Source organism: Cervus elaphus, chromosome 20 (assembly GCF_910594005.1).
Source record: "Cervus elaphus chromosome 20, mCerEla1.1, whole genome shotgun sequence".
Taxonomy (NCBI): domain Eukaryota; kingdom Metazoa; phylum Chordata; class Mammalia; order Artiodactyla; family Cervidae; genus Cervus; species Cervus elaphus.
In genome coordinates, this window is record NC_057834.1 from 119,902,216 (window position 1) to 119,919,732 (window position 17,517).

The 17,517-nt window shown below is 44.0% G+C and overlaps 1 protein-coding gene and 1 pseudogene across 4 annotated transcripts in view; one reads left to right on the forward strand and one right to left on the reverse strand.

Moving 5' to 3' along the window:
* Positions 1-1,537: 1,537 nt before the first annotated feature.
* The window catches only part of MKNK1 (MAPK interacting serine/threonine kinase 1), a 50,003-nt gene continuing 34,023 nt past the window's right edge, over positions 1,538-17,517 (forward strand). For 2 of the 4 annotated variants that reach the window (XM_043876566.1, XM_043876568.1), the window contains exons 1-2: positions 1,538-1,692; positions 10,873-11,054. The gene's annotated coding sequence lies outside the window, so the exon portion shown is untranslated. The remainder of the gene's footprint in view (positions 1,693-10,872; positions 11,055-17,517) is intronic. The other 2 variants (XM_043876569.1, XM_043876567.1) reach the window with 2 other exon arrangements.
* On the reverse strand, positions 13,688-14,488 carry LOC122676948 (annotated as a pseudogene).

Genomic DNA, 17,517 nt, shown 5'->3' on the forward strand with positions numbered 1-17,517 from the left:
CCCCACCTCCCAGGAGTTGTGTGGAGTGTATGGTGAAGGGAGCCATAGGCATGGCTGGAACTCCATCTTATGTGGGGAGACTTTCCTTAAGACTTTCCTCCTCTGAGCCCCTGGAACCCTCATCTCTGTATAACTGAACTTGGTTGCCATGTGGGGCACACAGCAATTTTAAGAACCTCTGTTGGAACCTAAGCCTGAGTGACAAGATCATCTGGCTATTGAGATATTCAGTTCAGTTCAGTTCAATTGCTCAGTTGTGTCCAACTCTTTGCAACCCCATGGACTGCAGCATGCCAGGCTTCCTTGTCCACCAACTCCTGGAGCTTGCTCAAACTCATGTCCATTGAGTCAGTGATGGCATCCAACAATCTCATCCTGTGTCGTCCCCTTCTCCTCCCACCTTCAATCTTTTCCAGCATCAGGGTCTTTTCCAGTTAGTCAGTTCTTCACATCAGGTGCCCAAAGTACCAGAGCTTCAGCTTCAGCATCAGTCTTTCCAACGAATATTCAGGATTGATTTTCTTTAGGATGGACTGGTTGGATCTCCCTGCAGTCCAAGACACTCTCAAGAGTCTTCTCCAACACCACAGTTCAAAAGCATCAATTCTTCAGCTCTCAGCTTTCTTTATGGTCCAACTCTCACATCCATACATGACTACTGGAAAAACCATAGCTTTGACTAGATGAACCTTCATCAGGAAAGTAATGTGTCTGCTCTTTAACAGGCTGTCTAGGTTGGTCATAGCTTTTCTTCCATGGAGCAAGTGTCTTTTAATTTCATGGCTGCAGTCACCATCTGCAGTGATTTTGGAGCCGAAGAAAATAAAGTCTGTCACTGTTTCCATCATTTCCCCATCCATTTGCCATTAAATGATGGGACCAGATGCCATGATCTTTGTTTTTTGAATGTTGAGTTTTAAGCCAGCTTTTTCACTCTCCTCTTTCACTTTATTCAAGAGGCTTTTTAGTTCCTCTTGACTTTCTGCTATAAGTGTGGTGTCATCTGCATATCTCAGGTTATTGATATTTCTCCCAGCCTGTGCTTCATCCAGCCCAGCATTTCACATGATGTACTCTGCATATAAGTTAAATAAGCAGGATGACAATATATAGCCACGACGTACTGCTTTCACAATTTGGAACCAGTCCGTTGTTCCATGTCTGTCCTCGTTCTAACTGTTGCTACTTGACTTACAGATTTTTCAGGAGGCAGGTAGGGTGGTCTGGTATTCCCATCTCTTTAAGAAATTTCCAAGCACCCAAACCTTTTAAGAAATTTTACAGAATTCGTTCTCGTTTTTAAAAAGACTGGCAGCATTCAAAATATTCCTCCCAAGCATGCAGAAGCGCTCGGTAAATATAATTATACCTGCTCCTTGCCCGGCCTCCTCCTTCCAGGCACTTCCCAGGACTCCTGACCTCCAGTCCGAAAAGGTAGCTTCAGAAGGCGCCAAGCCCCGCCCCCTACCCCAGCAATCGCCCCGCCCCTCTTCCATCACGCCTGCGCAGTTTACTTAGTACGTCCCCACCCTTTTCCAGCGCGTAGCTAACAGGACGCAGGCGCAGCTCCGCCCCTCACGCCTCTCTTAGGTCGGGCCCGCCCCTCCGGGCTAGTACTGCCTCTTCCGCGTTCTCTGGGGAGCGTTCTGTAGGTGGAGTGCGAGCGACCTGTCCCTCCAGGAGTCAGCTGAGGTAAAGCCCAGACAGCGAGATACCTCTGCGAGTAAAATGGGGCGCCCACGGGGGAGGGGGTGCGGCCCATGAATGAGTCCTGTTCCTGGGAAGGAGCTGTTGGGGCTTTCGGAACGGCCCGAGGTCACGACCAGATTCTATTCTGTTGCGGGCCGGTCTGGCAGGAGGGGGCGGACAGCTGAAGGAGCAGCTTCTTTAAGACCGTCCTTGGGGCTCCGTCTGGGACGAGCTCTGGGCGCATCGTGTGTCTCCAGTCCGGGCTCAGCCGGCGCCTGGGTTCGGGGCTTGGGTTGTGACAGGTGTCCGAGGTCGGAGTTTAGCCAGGGGCCGGTTTGAGACTCGGTACGTATCAGGCTATGTGGCTGGGCTCAAGGCTCAGGCAGTCCAACGTCATGAATAGTTTTTCATGTGAGGAATGTTTCATATCTGTGTACTCCATTATTTTAAAGTGAACTGTTTTCACTTCAAAGTTCCTGACGTGTGTGGGTCGCTGTCCTGTGAGGAGAGAAAATAGTATGGGATACAATCTGTCTCCTTAGGGAGTTTCCAGGCTACCTTGTCAGATGGTCAGTGGCAGATCAGAGGCCAGCGTGGGTGACAGGATTGAAATGTTGGAAATACTCGAGTTTGGGTCAGGCAGACCTGGGTTCAGATCTCACCTCTGCCACTTAAGTAGCTGTGCGCCTTCACCACGCGGGCCTCTGATCTGCCACTGACCATCTGACAGGTGGCCTGGAAACTAACTCCCTAAGGAGACAGACTGTATCTGCCACTAAGTAGCTGTGCAAGTTGTTTTCCCACCCAGAGCTTTAGCTTCTCTTGTATTAAAAGGGCACAGGAGGGTCATTGTGAAGGTGAGTTGCAGTCTTTTAGTGTGACACGTGTCATGAATTGGGTGCTGAATATTTTGTGCATGAAATGAGTGTGATTTCTAGGAATTAGGTCATTTTGGATGTTAGAAAGGCCTTGGGGGAAGAGTTAAAGTGGCCTAGGTTTTGAAGCCTCAGTGGGATTTACACGTGGAGCTGACCTTGCAGGTTGGGTCAGTGTTTGTTGACCAGTCCTCCTATGCCCAGCACTGTGCTCGACAATTCATGTCTGTTATTTCACTGGATCCTCAGCCATTGACCCAAGTTCTTTCAGCCCCACTATCCTTAGCTTCAGCCCCTCTAAAGAAGCTTCGGCTGGAAGTAATGTAAAGAGGGTTGGTGTTTTGTTTTGTTTTTTAATGTGGAGCTGGGGCAGCTGGAGATTTTGGTGATCTCTCCCCAACTTCTTCCACATCAGCTTTTCCCTTTCTGTGATCCATAGTGCTACTTGGTTTCTTGACTTTGGGAGGCCTATTTTGCTAGCAGATTTTGATGTTTATAGGGCCTAGCATGGGAGCACCTCTTAAACTCGGATTGCATGAAGCTGAACCTGGGCAGTGAGTTCTGTGAACAGGAGCTGTTGGATTCTGGCACAAACTTATGAAGATCCTATAGTAATTTAGTAACTTGGTTCCTTTTACCTTTTCACGGGTGCCCATGTGATCTTCCTGAGAAATGTTCTCAACATACCTCTGCTCAGAAACCTTGGTTGGCCTTGTTGCCTACCTTATGGAGTTTGGGCTCCTTGACCTCATGGAAAGGCCCCTCTATAATCTGTTCCCAAATCTCTCTCCTGCCCTGTTTCCCTTTGTTCTCTCAAACCTGCACCCTATGGCCCAGGCAAAATAAACTTTTTTTTTTTTTTAATTTCCTCAAGTACTCCCTTGCATGTTCCTTTATTCACTCTTCCTAGAGTCCCCACCTCCATCTTTCAAGGCCTGTGTCTCCTGTAACCTGCCATTGAAGCTTCTCTGATCCCCACTACTGTATTAGTTGCCCCTTCCCATCTTCTGTAGCAGAAGCTACACCTTGAATATAGCTCTGATTACAGTATGCCTTGGAATATGTCCCCCAAGATGTGCTCTGAGTACATTGGTGGAAAGGGACCATGCCTATTTCATCCCTCCTCTGCCTGGCACATAGTAGGCCTCTGCAGTGTGTGCAGTCAGATGAGTCAGTGACATTTTTATATACTCGCTTTGGTCTTTGTTTTATGAGCTTTCAGGTTCAGAGTGGGCCTTTGTATTCTTCCTTCTTTTTGTGCCTAAGGAGAGTCCTAGTTTAGATTGATGGTGCCCTAATTGTAGGCATCAAAGGTAAGAAAGTGCAGGAATCCTGCACAAGGCAGAATCTGTCATTGCTACTATTGTTTTCAGCCTCTTGCCTTGCCTTTGCTGTGAGTTCTGTTGGCAAGGAGGTGATGTTCTGTTCAGGAACCTGCACTGAATGTGTTATAGTTCACACAGGGGAAGGTGCACAGGTGGTTTACCAATCAATTGTCCTGACCTTGCCTTGGCCCCTCTCCTCTGGGAACCAGCAGCTACAATTTTTCCTTGCCAGCAGCTTCACCATCTGGAACAGGAAGGCTCTTTGGTGATTGTAGAGAAATATACCTCATTGAAGGCACAGTGAGTTTGGACAACATCTGGTTCTTCTTCGATTTTACAGATGAGAAGAGGCCCACAGAGGGGAAGGGACAAGACTGGACAAGACTTGAGTCAGTGGTAGAAATAATATGAAAAGTGAAAGATTCTGACTCTGTTTTCTTCCAGTCTGCTACTTTATAAGAAAATATTGAACATTTATTGAGTACTTCTTATGTGGCATATACTGTTTTAAGTGCTTTATATGTGACATGTCAAAACTATGTATTCTACAGACTTGGGAACGGAGGCAGCTAGAAATCATTCAGATCTACTTTTGGGTTCTACATGTTTGCTTTATGGGCTTCCCTGAAAATCAATTGGTAAAGAATCTGCCTGCAAGGCAGGAGACCCTGGTTCGATTCCTGGGTCGGGAAGATCCGCTGGAGAAGGCATAGGCTATCCACTGCAGTATTCTTGGGCTTCCCTTGTGGCTCAGCTGGTAAAGAATCTGCCCATAATGTGGGAGACCTGGGTTCAATCCCTGGGTTGAGAAGATTGCCTGGAGAAGGGAAAGGCTACCCACTCCAGTATTCTGGCCTGGAATACTGTTTGCTTTTTAATATGGTTTCAATGGCTGTCGTTCTAACCAGTGGGGTAGAAACAGTTCTTCAGGGTCACCTACCTCCATGAGGGAGTGATGTCCTCCCAGCCATGTCTTCCTGTATCCTGAAGAAATACCTTTAGACGAGTCCAGAGTGTGTTGAAAGAGTGGTGATAGAATGAAGCAAACTGCATGAGTATTGGTGGCTCTTAGTTTAGGAATATTAGTATACTTTAAAAATTGCGTGTTACAAGTCAGGCAGTGAGAGCAGAATTTTAGAAACTCAGTCCAGGAGCTTTCCGTAAAGTTTCTCAGTCAGTGATTCAGTTCAGTCCAGTTGCTCAGTCGTGTCTGACTCTTTGCGACCCCATGGTCTGCAGCACGCCAGGCCTCCCTGTGCATCAGCAACTCCCAGACTTGTGTCCATTGAGTCAGTGATGCCATCCAGCCATCTCATCCTCTGTCGTCCCCTTCTCCTTCTGCCTTCAGTCTTTCCCAGCATCAGGGTCTTCTCAGATGAGTCAGTTCTTTGCATCAGGTGGCCAAAGTATTGGAGTTTCAGCTTCAGCATCAGTCCTTCCAATGAACACCCAGGACTGATCTCCTTTACGATGGACTGGTTGGATCTCCTTGCAGTCCAAGGGACTCTCAAGAGTTTTCTCCAACACCACAGTTCAAAAGAATCAATTCTTCGGTGCTCAGCTTTATAGTCCAACTCACACATCCATACATGACTACTGGAAAAACCATGGTGGCAAGATTCAATTCAAAAAACACACATTGAGCTCTTTCTACATACAGGACCCTGGTATTGAGAAATACACACAGAAGAGAGCAACACATTTCCTGCCCTCCTATAAGTAATTGTCTTCTCAGAGCCTTCTCCCTCCCGTGTAGTTGGCAAGACAGATAAGTACATAAATAACTGAAATCAGGTTGACTCTAGTAAATGTAGTGAAGAATGTAAACAAAGTGGGAGAAATCAATCCCAACATGACCAAAGGGGGTTCAGCAAGGATTCCTGAAGGTTGGAAAATTTATGCTAGGCCTTGAAGGAGGTTCATTCCAGTGAGAAGGAACAGCTTGGGCAGTGGTCTAAAGGTGGGGATGAAGTAGAGGGAGAGGAGTGGATTTGGTGAGGAAGGGAAATAAACTGAAATGATGAATTGTGGCCATAATGTATAGAGGTGTGAAGAGAAGAACACTGATGTTTATCTAGTCTCTACTCTGCTTTGTGGCTGAGTATATCAGATGTGTTACACACTATAATTTATTTAATCCTCAGAATCCTGTAACATGGGGATATTTAACCCCAATTTAAAGATGAAGAAATTGGACCTCAGAAAGATTAGAGTGATTTTCCCAAAGTCATGTAGCTCATAAGTGACAGAGCTTGGTCCAAACCTATTAGTGTTGGATTCAGAGACCTGTGTTCTTTTCATTATACTGCAAGACTCCAAATGCTGTGACTGGGGCTCTGTTTATTCTGTCTTCCAAAAGGAGGTAAAGAAAGTTGGAGAATGGGAACATTATGTTGCAGCACACGAGCTCTTTAGTTGTGGCATGCAGGATCTAGTTCCCTGACCAGGAGTGGAACCAGGACCTCATGCATTGGGAGCATGGAGTCTTAGCCACTGAACCACCAGGAAAGTCCCAATAGTAATACTATTGATAATTATTATTGATATCCAATTAAGTATTGGTTTTATAGAAGGTATATTTTTATGACCATTTCCCTGCTGTCTTACTCTGATATCATTGCCTTCTCTTTCTTTTCCATTGTCCCATCAAGAAAATTTGAAACATAGTCATACCTCATTTTATTGCACTTCAAAAATATTGCATTTCTTACATATTAAAGGTTTGTGGCAACTATGTATTGTCAGATGATGGTTAACATTTTTTAGCAATAAGTGTATTTTATTATTTTTAATTTTTAATAATATTAATTTGATTTAATGATTAATTCTAATTAAGGTATGTACATTTTTTTAAGACATAATGCTATTGCCTACTTAATAGACTACCATATAGTATAGATATGACTTTTACATGCACCAAAAAACTGAAGAATTTATGTGACTTGATTATTTAGGTGATCTGGAACCAAACATGCAGTATCTCTGAGGTATGCCTGTACTAGATTGTTCCATCACAGGACTGCAAAAGATGATATGACAAAAACTGCCAGTAGGAAAAGGGTCAATTAAAACTCAGTGGCTAAAAAAAAAAAAAAAAAAGTCGGTGACTCATTAGAGAAGTCTTACCTGACTTTTACCAGTCTCACCTGATCTCCACAGCAAATAGGAACAGAGCTGCATATTTATTTCCTTTTGCACAGGCTTCAACAAAAATGCCTACCAGGAATCCCCTGGCGGTCCAGAGGACTCTGTGTTCTCACTGCCGAGGACGAGGGTTCAATCCCTGGTCAGATTACTAAAATCGCACAAATTGCGTAGCATGGCCCAAAAAAAACAGTACTCAGCCAAACCCCTTCAATTCACTTGCCAAAAAGTACAGTAATAATGTATTTTGAAAAATGCTGCCTGATTTGGTTCTTCTTTCTCTCCAACTTAAGCCTCTCTAGCCTGAACTTAAGCTGTTTCTTCTTTTTCCACTTTCCATGAATATGGAAAAGTTCCCTCTGATTATAAGGGAGCATGAGATCAAGATTTTCTCATGAGAACCTTTTGTAGACCTAAAACCAGAATCAAATTGAGCCTCATCTTCTCTTCTGGAGGTTAAACAGCCATGTTTTCTTTTACTTCACTCTTAAAACATATTTTCCGTTGCTTGGATCACATTGGTCATGATTTTCTTTCTCTTAGGTCTTTCTCCTTCTTGACAGTGACCCAAACTGTGCTTAGTCTGCTAATAGAAGTCCAACTAAAACAGTTTAAGAGCAAAATAACTTCACATGTTTTCATTCATTCATTAAAATTTATTGAATGTTTGCCCCATGTCAGACACTGTGCTACGGATAGGGGACCCAGAGGTGAATCAGACACAGTCTCTGCCCTGTGGCTAGCTCACAGTCTAGGGGGAGATGTGCAATAAAATGCTACAGGTACTGTGATTGAGTTATGCACAAGTGTAGGAAGCTGGAAATTGTTCAGTGAAGTTAGGTAGAAACTGTCCATTTTGCCTGGACTATAGATCAGGACTTCTATAGAGGAGTGGTAAGATATAATGCCGGAGGGGTGGGCTAGGGCAAGATTGTGGAGGCCCTGAGTGACAGCATGGGACCTTGGTCATTCCAGAGGCAGTAGATACCCATTAGAAGTGTTGGAATAGGGAAGTACCAGGCTCAAATCTGGCTTTTCAGATCAAGGACAGAGATACCACAAGCTTATCTGTCTTATCTGCCCCCCTACTGATGTTTTATGGGAGGAAATGTCTTATTTGTGTACTTGTTTTTTTTTCTCTAAAGCTTCTATAGAAAGACTAGTTCTTGAACTCTGAAAAAAATTCATTCCTTGTACAGCAGAAAATTCATGAATAATTGAGAGAGAGCTGAGTGCTTCACCTGTATAAGATCTGATGGCAGACCAGTCTGTGAGATTTTACCCTTTCCCAGCTGTATACCAGGAAGAGGTGCGGGAATGAGGTGAGGGTTCCAGGGCTCTTCTGGGTATTTCGTATGGAATGCTAAGAAGATTCAGGTAGTGTGAGAGTCAAAAGTTCTTTCTGAGGAGGAAAAGAGGCCCACTAGAATTTGGAAAGGTGTCAGAAGGAATCAGGGCCAACCAGGCACTCAGAATCCTGGGTCATGTGTCTGAAAACCTCCAAATTCTGTCTCTGCCTTTCTACTCTTCTCTCCATTTGTTCTCTTCTGCTGCCCAGTTGTGGTTTACAGAGTGGCTGGGTTGCTTTCCATAGTCACAGCTGATCTGAGGAAGCCGTATCCCAAGCTAGAGTAATAATTATGATTTATTGAGGGCATAATATAAACCAGGCATTGTGCCATGAACTTGATTCAGATTAGCTCATTCTCACAAAATCCCTGTCACGTAGATGTTATTGCTCCCTTTTGATAGATGATGACAGTGAAACACAGAGAAGTTAAATATTATGTCCAGGGTTACCTCATTATTACACGATAAGGCTAGATTCTGAATCTAGGCCCTAATGACTCAAAAGCCCACTCACTTTCTCTCCCCCCAGCCCTGGAGTGGCTCCAAACAGAATAAAATAAAAGTCCATAAAGAAATTGTGAAGACTGTTTTTACTGTAGGTCTACTAGAGGTAGAAATGAACAGAAATGTGTGTGTGTGTTTGTGTGTAGAAAGATGGAGTTGGTGAGGAAAGGAAAGCTGGATTGGCAAACTATGGCCTACAGTCCTTATCTGGTTCACCACTTGTTTTTGTCTAGACTGCAAGCCATTTACATTTTTAAATGGCTAGAAAAAAGTTCAAGAGAAAATTAATATTTTGTGACACAAAAAATCATACAAAATTAAAACTTCAGCATCTATAAATAAACTGAAATATAGCCACACTCATTCATTTTCATATCATCTCTGGCTGCTTTTGCTCTGCAAAGGCAAAATTGAGTAGTTTTTGTGACGAGGCCATGTGACACACTGAGTATAAAATATTGACTCTGGCCCTTTACAGAGAAAAATTGCCAACCCCTGCTATAGGCAACAAGAAGGGACCAAGATATTCAAACCTATGGCAAGACTGAAAGCAAAGAGTTAAAAGTCAAGAGTGTTCAAGGTTATCCCTGGAAGCATTGTGGCCACAGGGAGAGGGAACATAACCTGAGCTTTCGTAGACCTTGGAAATAGTGGGCCACAGAGATTTGTTTGGGAATAAAATGCACAATAGGAAGGATTATTCTATGTGTTAATGTTCTCTTCTGAACAATAAAGAAATATTTTATGGATGAAATAATTCATTCAGATATTAACTGGAGCCCTTTTTTTGTGCCAGATACTACATTAGATGCTGAAAATACAAAGATGAAAAAGATACGTCCTTGCCTTTGAGGAGCTTAAGGCCTCATGGGAGAGCCACGTGTGCATGAAGGGAGCCGACTCTAAGTATTACAATAGTAGATGTGCTTTCAATTCAATGTTGGATGAAGTAGAAAAAAAGTCAGGGACTATTCCTGTAATTTGTGGGACTGCTCTCAGTAATTTATAATGGGCCTGGAAGGATGAATGGGTGTTATTTTTCAAGGAACTACATACCAGGCTGAAGGAGAGCCTGACTGTAGTAATAGTTGGAGCTTATGAGGTTGGAAGAGAAAGCAACATTAGAAATGATTTAAAGGCTCTGTGGCTGAGTGACTGGCAGGGTGATAATGTGATAGAGAAAAAGAGAAAGGAGGAAGGAGGTGGTAGCTGGGGGTTGGGGACAAGTCCAGTTTGGGACATGTGATTTGAGGTAATGATGAAACACATCCGGCTTCCAGTTAGGAAACACTTTAGAAATGTTAGCATGAGGGCCTAGAATTCGGATTTAAACTACATTTTCAGAGCTTTTCTGTTGGGAAAAGGGGAAGTACATACTCACTGCATAGAGAAATTGACAAATCAACATTGGCAGCTGATAAGTGGAGCCATGAGATTAAAAATAGCAGTGGACGTTTGGAAAATGAAGTCATCAGATGGAAAACCAGCAATAGTTAGGCAATTGGCAGAAAACCTTGTTCCTGTTCAGGCCACCTGCTGTTCTCAGCATCTACTTTTCCTTTCTGACTCTTGCCTCCCCACTGTGAGTCTTAGACCTGACCACTGGGAGATGGACCCAGAATTCATTCATCTCTAAATAAGTGGACAACAGAGCAGTGGCAGCCTTTACCTTCTGCGTGAGATTCTTCAGAGAACAAAGGTGTCCATATCTGTTATCCGGGTCCAGTTACTTCTTTTGGGGTCTGGAATGCCGCAGTGGAAGCATAATTTGAAAACTTTAACCCAGACACTTGTTAAGTCAAAGCTTTGTGTCAACATTTTAAACGCTCCAATGCCTGATTTTAAAGACTGGGGAAATCTATGATTGCCTTGTGATTACCTACTTACTGGTATAACACATAGATTTAGGGAATACAGGTTGATCTTTATCTTCTCTGAACATTAAGTCAGTATTTTTACATCCTGTCCATTTCTGCTTTCTGAAGATTTTCATGCCAGATATGATGAAGCAGAGGCTGATGGAGAACTGAATAATATCTGTTGTGCACAGAGGCCATTGAAACCTTTCCTGTAGCTGGAAAACAGCAGCCCCCTGACAGAAGCATTACTGTGTTTGAAGTTTCAAGTTTACAGAGGATTCTCTTCACAGAGTTGGGCAGACCTATAGGTAAGATTGGATGCCCATTTTACTTAACTTTAGAAAAAAATTTGTTACCTTTTGGCCACACCAGATGGTTCTTAGGATCCTAGTTCCCCAACCAGTGATCGAACCTGTGTCCCCTGCATTGGAAACTCAATCTTAACCACCGGGCCTCCAGGGAAGTCCCTTACTTAACACTTGCATCAGGTTGAAATGACAGATTTCCCCGCTATCTGAAAGTAGAACCTTCTGGTGAAACCTTCCTTAAGCCATAATGGTGTAAAGCAATTATCTTAGGACACATCTTGCTAATGGATGCACAAAATAAATGGAGATCAAGCACAGATGCTCACAGATGGAGTTCCAAGCTCCATCAGCTAGATGCTGAGTGTAGTGCCTAGGGAAGGAGTTCAGTGGTACCACTCTCACTGCTCACGGTGCATGCTGCCACTATAACATTTAGGATGTGCTGAACTACATTTTCACTTTTCATCCTTTCTCATAAAAAGGAAAACCCTCTTAGTATTTCTTGAAAATGGGTACATACTAACAAAGGTCTTTCATAAAAGCAAAGTGGCATAAAGCAAACTTTCCATAAGCGGTGTAGACCTGTATCTGATATTGCCAGAGGAAGGAGTAAGCAGAGAAACTTCAGTGTTCAATTGGGCAACTGGGATCAGCTGGGCTCCTTGGCACACTTAAGACAGTTACTAAGCAGGGAGAAGCACAAGAAGAAAATGGCAGAGAGGGTCATAAGGAAAACCATGCAGTAAATAAAACATTTATTCCCTAAAGGTAAAACAACTGTATCATAACAAAATGAAATCAAATACGACAGAACTATAAAAAATAAAATTCTGAACCCACTTAATTTCGTTCTTCCCAAGTAACTGCTGTTAATAATGTTTTGAAATGTATCTTTTCAGGTTTTTAAAATAAATGTAACATATCTGAGGACTTTTTGAAGGGTTCTGTATCACATGCTGACCTGAGGTCTCATCATGCCTCACACTTATAACAGTGCCTCATTTGCTGATTGGTTTAGCTGTGAGCTAGGTGAGAATGGCTTTAGCCTGATTTGTGAGTTTTCCTCCTTTGCTGCTATGTCACCCTCCTTTGGCTGAAGCTTGCCAGGGACACAGACTTCCCTTGCTTTCCATCCCCAACGAGCTGCCCTTGGTGGATTCCCCCCTTCTTTGATGGTACTGCTGTTCCTACGTTACCTGACTTTCATTAGGTAACATATATTGAGGTAACCCTCTGTGCCTAGTTCCATACAAGGCAGTGGGGATGGAGAGAAATTAGGCCCCATGCCTTCCTTCAAGGACGGTAGTGGTCTTTGACTCCACCTCCATCTCCAGTCACTGGGCAGAATCAGGATCAGCTTTGCCTCTGTGGCTTCATTCCCTCTCCCCATAACACGCCTCATCTCTTTTTCTTCCTTTCTGTCCCCACACACCTTCCCTGTCAGCTACACACCTTCCCTGTTTTCCTCCAGGTTGCCACAGCCTCACTCTGCCCTCCAGTCCCCTCTCCAGCCTACAGTTTGTTCTGCTGTCACAGCCAGTTTGATGGCCCTAAAGCAGCAGTCCCCAGCCTTTTTGGCACCAGGGACTGATTTCTCAGAAGACAATTTTTTTGTGGACTGGGGGTTGGGGGGTGGTTTAGCGATGATTCAGGTGCATTGCACATCTGTTGTGCACTTTATTTCTAATCCAATGCTGCCACTTATCTAACAGAAGGCCTGGAGGTTGGGGACCCCTGCCCTACAGCACAGCTCCAGGGGTGGCCAATCCCTCCCCATTGCCTAGAACAGTGGTTCACAGATGTGCTCTGCAGACCCTGGGGAGCCTTGAAAACCTTTCAGGGTATCTACAAGGTCAAAGCTGTTTTCATAATAATAGTGCCAAGATGCTGTTTGTTGTTGCAGAGCAACAACAGGCAAACTACTGGTGCCTTAGCCCAAATCCTGGCAGTGGCACTGAACTGTACTCACAGTCATTGTTTTCTTTTTTCTTTTTTTTTTTTTAGCGGAGTGCAGTTTATTACACCGGCGGGCCCAAGGCAGAGTCTCCTCTTAGCCAAGGACCCCGACCAGCATTTGTGAAAATCTTTTATACCCCATGTGTACGCGTCCAAACCCACTACCTTGAGACTTACATAAACAAAGGAAGGGTAAATACAACTACAATAACCCCATCATTCACGTGTTATGTGTTCAAACAGACAATAATCAATAAGCCCGCAGTTACATTCCAAATAGTTAATAACCGATAAGCCTGTGCTTACATTCTGATAGATAGTGTCCGGAGGCAGGGGTGATTAGTGTCTGTTTTCTCTTCTTCAACATTCCCCTGCCCAGAGGGGGGTCTTATCCTTCCATTGTCATTCCCACAGGCGCTAAGCACAGAGTTCAGAGTCCACTGGAGAGGTGGCCGTGCACGATCAGCACAGACAGGCCTGAGATGGAGTCCAGGCCCTATGAATTCCTTCTTCATTCCCCCCTCTTGATGCTCTTAGTTTCCATAACGAGCATCATTTATTGAGATATATTGTACCTTAGCCCTCCTGCCACCCACATGAGAGAATGCTATCAACCTCTGGGTTACAAAATTCACGAGGCATTGTAGGAAGCAGGGCCCACAAAGCAGTATGATAAACAAGGCAGCAACATAGTCATACCATTGGAACACAGATCGTGTCCATCTTGCATGCAGATAAGGCAGGTTTACTGGAGGCTGGTATAGGCTAGGCTTAATTCTGCCATGGGCGAAAGCAAATCCTAATGTGCAACGCCGCACCCAGCCAACTGGGAACCATGGCCATAAGTTAAGCCCACAGAGCCACTGGGTCCCATTGGGGGCTACCCAGCGGATTCCAGGATTATATTTCCAGTCGGAACCGAGCCACTGAGCAGACTGATTGGGGTGATAGGTAACTTCCAAGATTTGTTTACTTTGTTCAGGGCACAAATAACAATTCTTTTGGGTCTAGGGGATGGTCTCCAAATCCAACTTTCTGTTCTTTTTGTTCCCAGCAAATAGTAGCAGGGGCAATCAACTGTCCTTTCTCAGGAGTCATCCAGAAATATTCATCCCAGACCTGGTAGTATTGCTCAAGGCACCGGGTGGCCTGTCCCCCTTTTGTAAGGGAGCCCTTTTCCTCCTTAATTCTCATATATGAGGTATAAGCCTTTGTTATCTCCATAAGGCTGGTGTTCATGTTAAATGTAACCCTATGTCCCTGGCCCATTGATGGCTTCTTCTAACACCAGAGGGCAAAGAAAGGTTATGGTTGGTGAGAGACAGGAAAGTTCCTTTCTGTTGTTAAAGTCCCCATAACGGAGTGATGATACCCACCAGGGGAGTCTGTCTATTACTGACAGGGGCATAGCCCCACATACCCAAGTTCAGAATTGCATTGGTGAGGCCGAGCAGCAGGAGTCGTTTACCCAGCTCCATCCTGTAGAGGGCTCGTCTGGGACCTAGTTTTCTTCTTCCTCCTCAGAATGATCTTGGTTTCCCGTGGGTTGGTGGGGTCCTTCTGGGTGGTCCACTCGGCGTCCTCCGGGTCAGCGTGGTATGCCTTCTTTGCTCTGGTGTGATGGATCAAGGGACAATACCTGCAACTTTAACTGAGCGCTCAGTTCCCCTGCTGCCATCCACTACCTGCTGACATGAAAGGTCCGGGCGTTGAGAAGCAGAATCCTTCCAGAGGGGCGAGGCGCCTTCCCCCCTCTAGGAGATTCAAGCTACAAAGCCTCGGGGTGGCCTCAGATGAGACCTGTCTCCTCAAAGTGAGGAGTTTCCCGGCCAATGCACCAAATGTTATAGCCATGCTTTCCTGGAAACAAACTCACTCAGAAGGACAATGCAGATAGTGGAGTGCAGTTTATTACACCAGCGGGCCCAAGGCAGAGTCTCCTCTTAGCCAAGGACCCATTGTTTTCTTTACCACTACACACTTAGAGCTTTTTTTTAAATGCCGTTTTCACTTAAATCTGTCCTTGATGAAACAGTAGAAATCATTAATTTTACTGAATTTCCTTGAGTACACAACTTTTTAATATTCCATATGACACAGTGAAAATGTTCAAAGCACTCCTGGTGTATATCAAAGCACAGCACTTGTATTGAGGAAAAGCGCTTGTGAGATTGTTTGTGAATTGCAAGCTGAACTAGCCACTCTTTTCATTTTTTTCTTGAAAGAATAAATGACTAAAGGTTGGTGAGGCTGGAAAGTAGATGGGCATCAGATGTTGAAGAGCCTTGTGGGCTGTATTAGTAAGCTTGGGTGAGCTGACTTCGGCTTTTTATACTGTCCTGCTCACACAAATCCAGTCCTTTACTCCTGCTTGCTATTTCTTTTTTTTTTTTTTTAATTGAGGCATAATCAACATACAACATTTTATTAGTTTCAGGTGTACAACATAATGATTTGATATTTATGAAATGATCACCACAGTAAGTCTCATTAACATCTATCACTGTACACAGTTACAGAGTTTTTGTGTGTGATGAGAATTTTAAAGGTCTACTCTTAGCAACTTTCAAATATACCATACAGTATTATTAAGTATAGTTGTCCTGTGTTGTCTGTTAGTCACTCAGTTGTATCCAACTCTTTGTGACCCCATGTACCGTAGCCTACCAGGCTCCTCTGTCCATAGAATTCTCCAGGCAAGACTACTGGAATGGGCTGCCATTTCCTTCTCCAGGGGATCTTCCCAACCCAGGGATAGAACTCAGCTCTTCAGCATTGCAGGCAGACTGTTTACCGACTGAGCCACCAGGGAAGCCCTTATAATTGCCATGCAGTACATTCTATCCCATGACTTAATTGTTTTATAACTAGAATTTTGTACCTTTTGATTCCTTTTACCCCCAATTTCACCCACCCTTTACTTGCCACCTCCAGCAATGACCAGTCTGTTCTCTTTTTTAAGATTTCACATATAAGTTACATTCACTGATCATATAGTATTTGTCTTTCTCTGTCTGACTTATTTCACTTAGCCTAATACCCTCAAGGACCATCCGTATCATTGCAGATTGCAAGATGTCATTCTTTTTTATGGCTGAATACTATTCCATTGTATGTATATATGTATGTGTGTGTGTATCTCATGCTCTTTTATCTACCTATCCATCAGTGGATACTTAGATTGTTTCCATATCTTGGCTATTGTAAATAATGCTGCTGTGGGCATGAGGGAGCAGGTATCTTTTCAGGTTATTGTTTTCATTTTCTTCAGAAAAATACCCAGGTATGATCATATGGTAGTTTTGTTTTCCTGTTTACCATTTCTTAAGTACACATTCCCTTTGTCCCCTGCACCTTTCCTCTTCTCATTCCTTTTACCAGGTGATGCAGTGACAGCTCTGAAGGCTACACATGAGCCCAGAATCAGAACAGAGGAAGAAGATGGTCCTGAAACTAGACCTTTTGCCCCTGGGAATCTTACCATCCCCACCCTGTTTGAGGCCTGTTGTGAATCATCACCCCACTGGCAGCTTAGTGGTCCTCATTGTAGTTGAGTGGTAGGCTGCAGTCTGCATAATGCTACCCAGCCTTGCTGCACCCTGGACTCTGGGGCAAACCTGTGAAATACTGTAGACCCTTGGAATCACACTCACAGGCCGTCCTTTAATCAGGACAAACTGATTTCTCAAGGTGTGTGTTAAATTTGACTAGCTTCCATTTGAGTGTGCCCTTTCCTTGATCTTGTCCCCTCCATAGTAATAATACCACCAGAAACCAAATCAACCAACTAATCAGTCAGACAGAAGAATACAGTAGCCTTGTCCTGATACCAGAACTGCCATGGAATAATGTAGTTGGGCTGGCTGGTAACTCATCTGGTAACAGGCCAAAACACAAAATACAAAACTGCCTCAGAGCAAGGGAGAGGAAATTTCTGCATAATTAGATTTTAGATTAATAGTGAAAATGTGGTAAGTCGTGACCTTGTTTTATGTAAGCTGCTGCTGCTAAGTCACTTCAGTCATGTCCGACTCTGTATGACCCCATAGACATCAGCCAACCAGGCTCCCCTGTCCCTGGGATTCTCCAGGCAAGAACACTGGAGTGGATTGCCATTTCCTTCTCCAATGCATGAAAGTGAAAAGTGAAAGTAAATTTGCTTAGTCATGTCCGACTCTTAGTAACCCCATGGAGTGGGGTGCCATTGCCTTCTCTGTTTATGTAAGCTAGAGCCGCCCAATATTTTTGACATCATAGTACACAGAGAAAGTGATGTTGTTCAGCTGGTGAGAGGATCAGTAGCTCACAGCACGTCGGAGGGGAGGCTCCATGCTAAGGTTTCTAGATAAAACGTTCTTGTCTGGTACCTGGCTAACTCTGGCTGCCTGTCCCCTTCTGCCATTCAGCATTCATGTTTAAATATACTGTGGAAGTTAAAAGCTTGAATTCTGAGCCAGACTCTCTAGATTTAAATCCCAGCTCTGCCACTTACTAGCAGTATGATTGT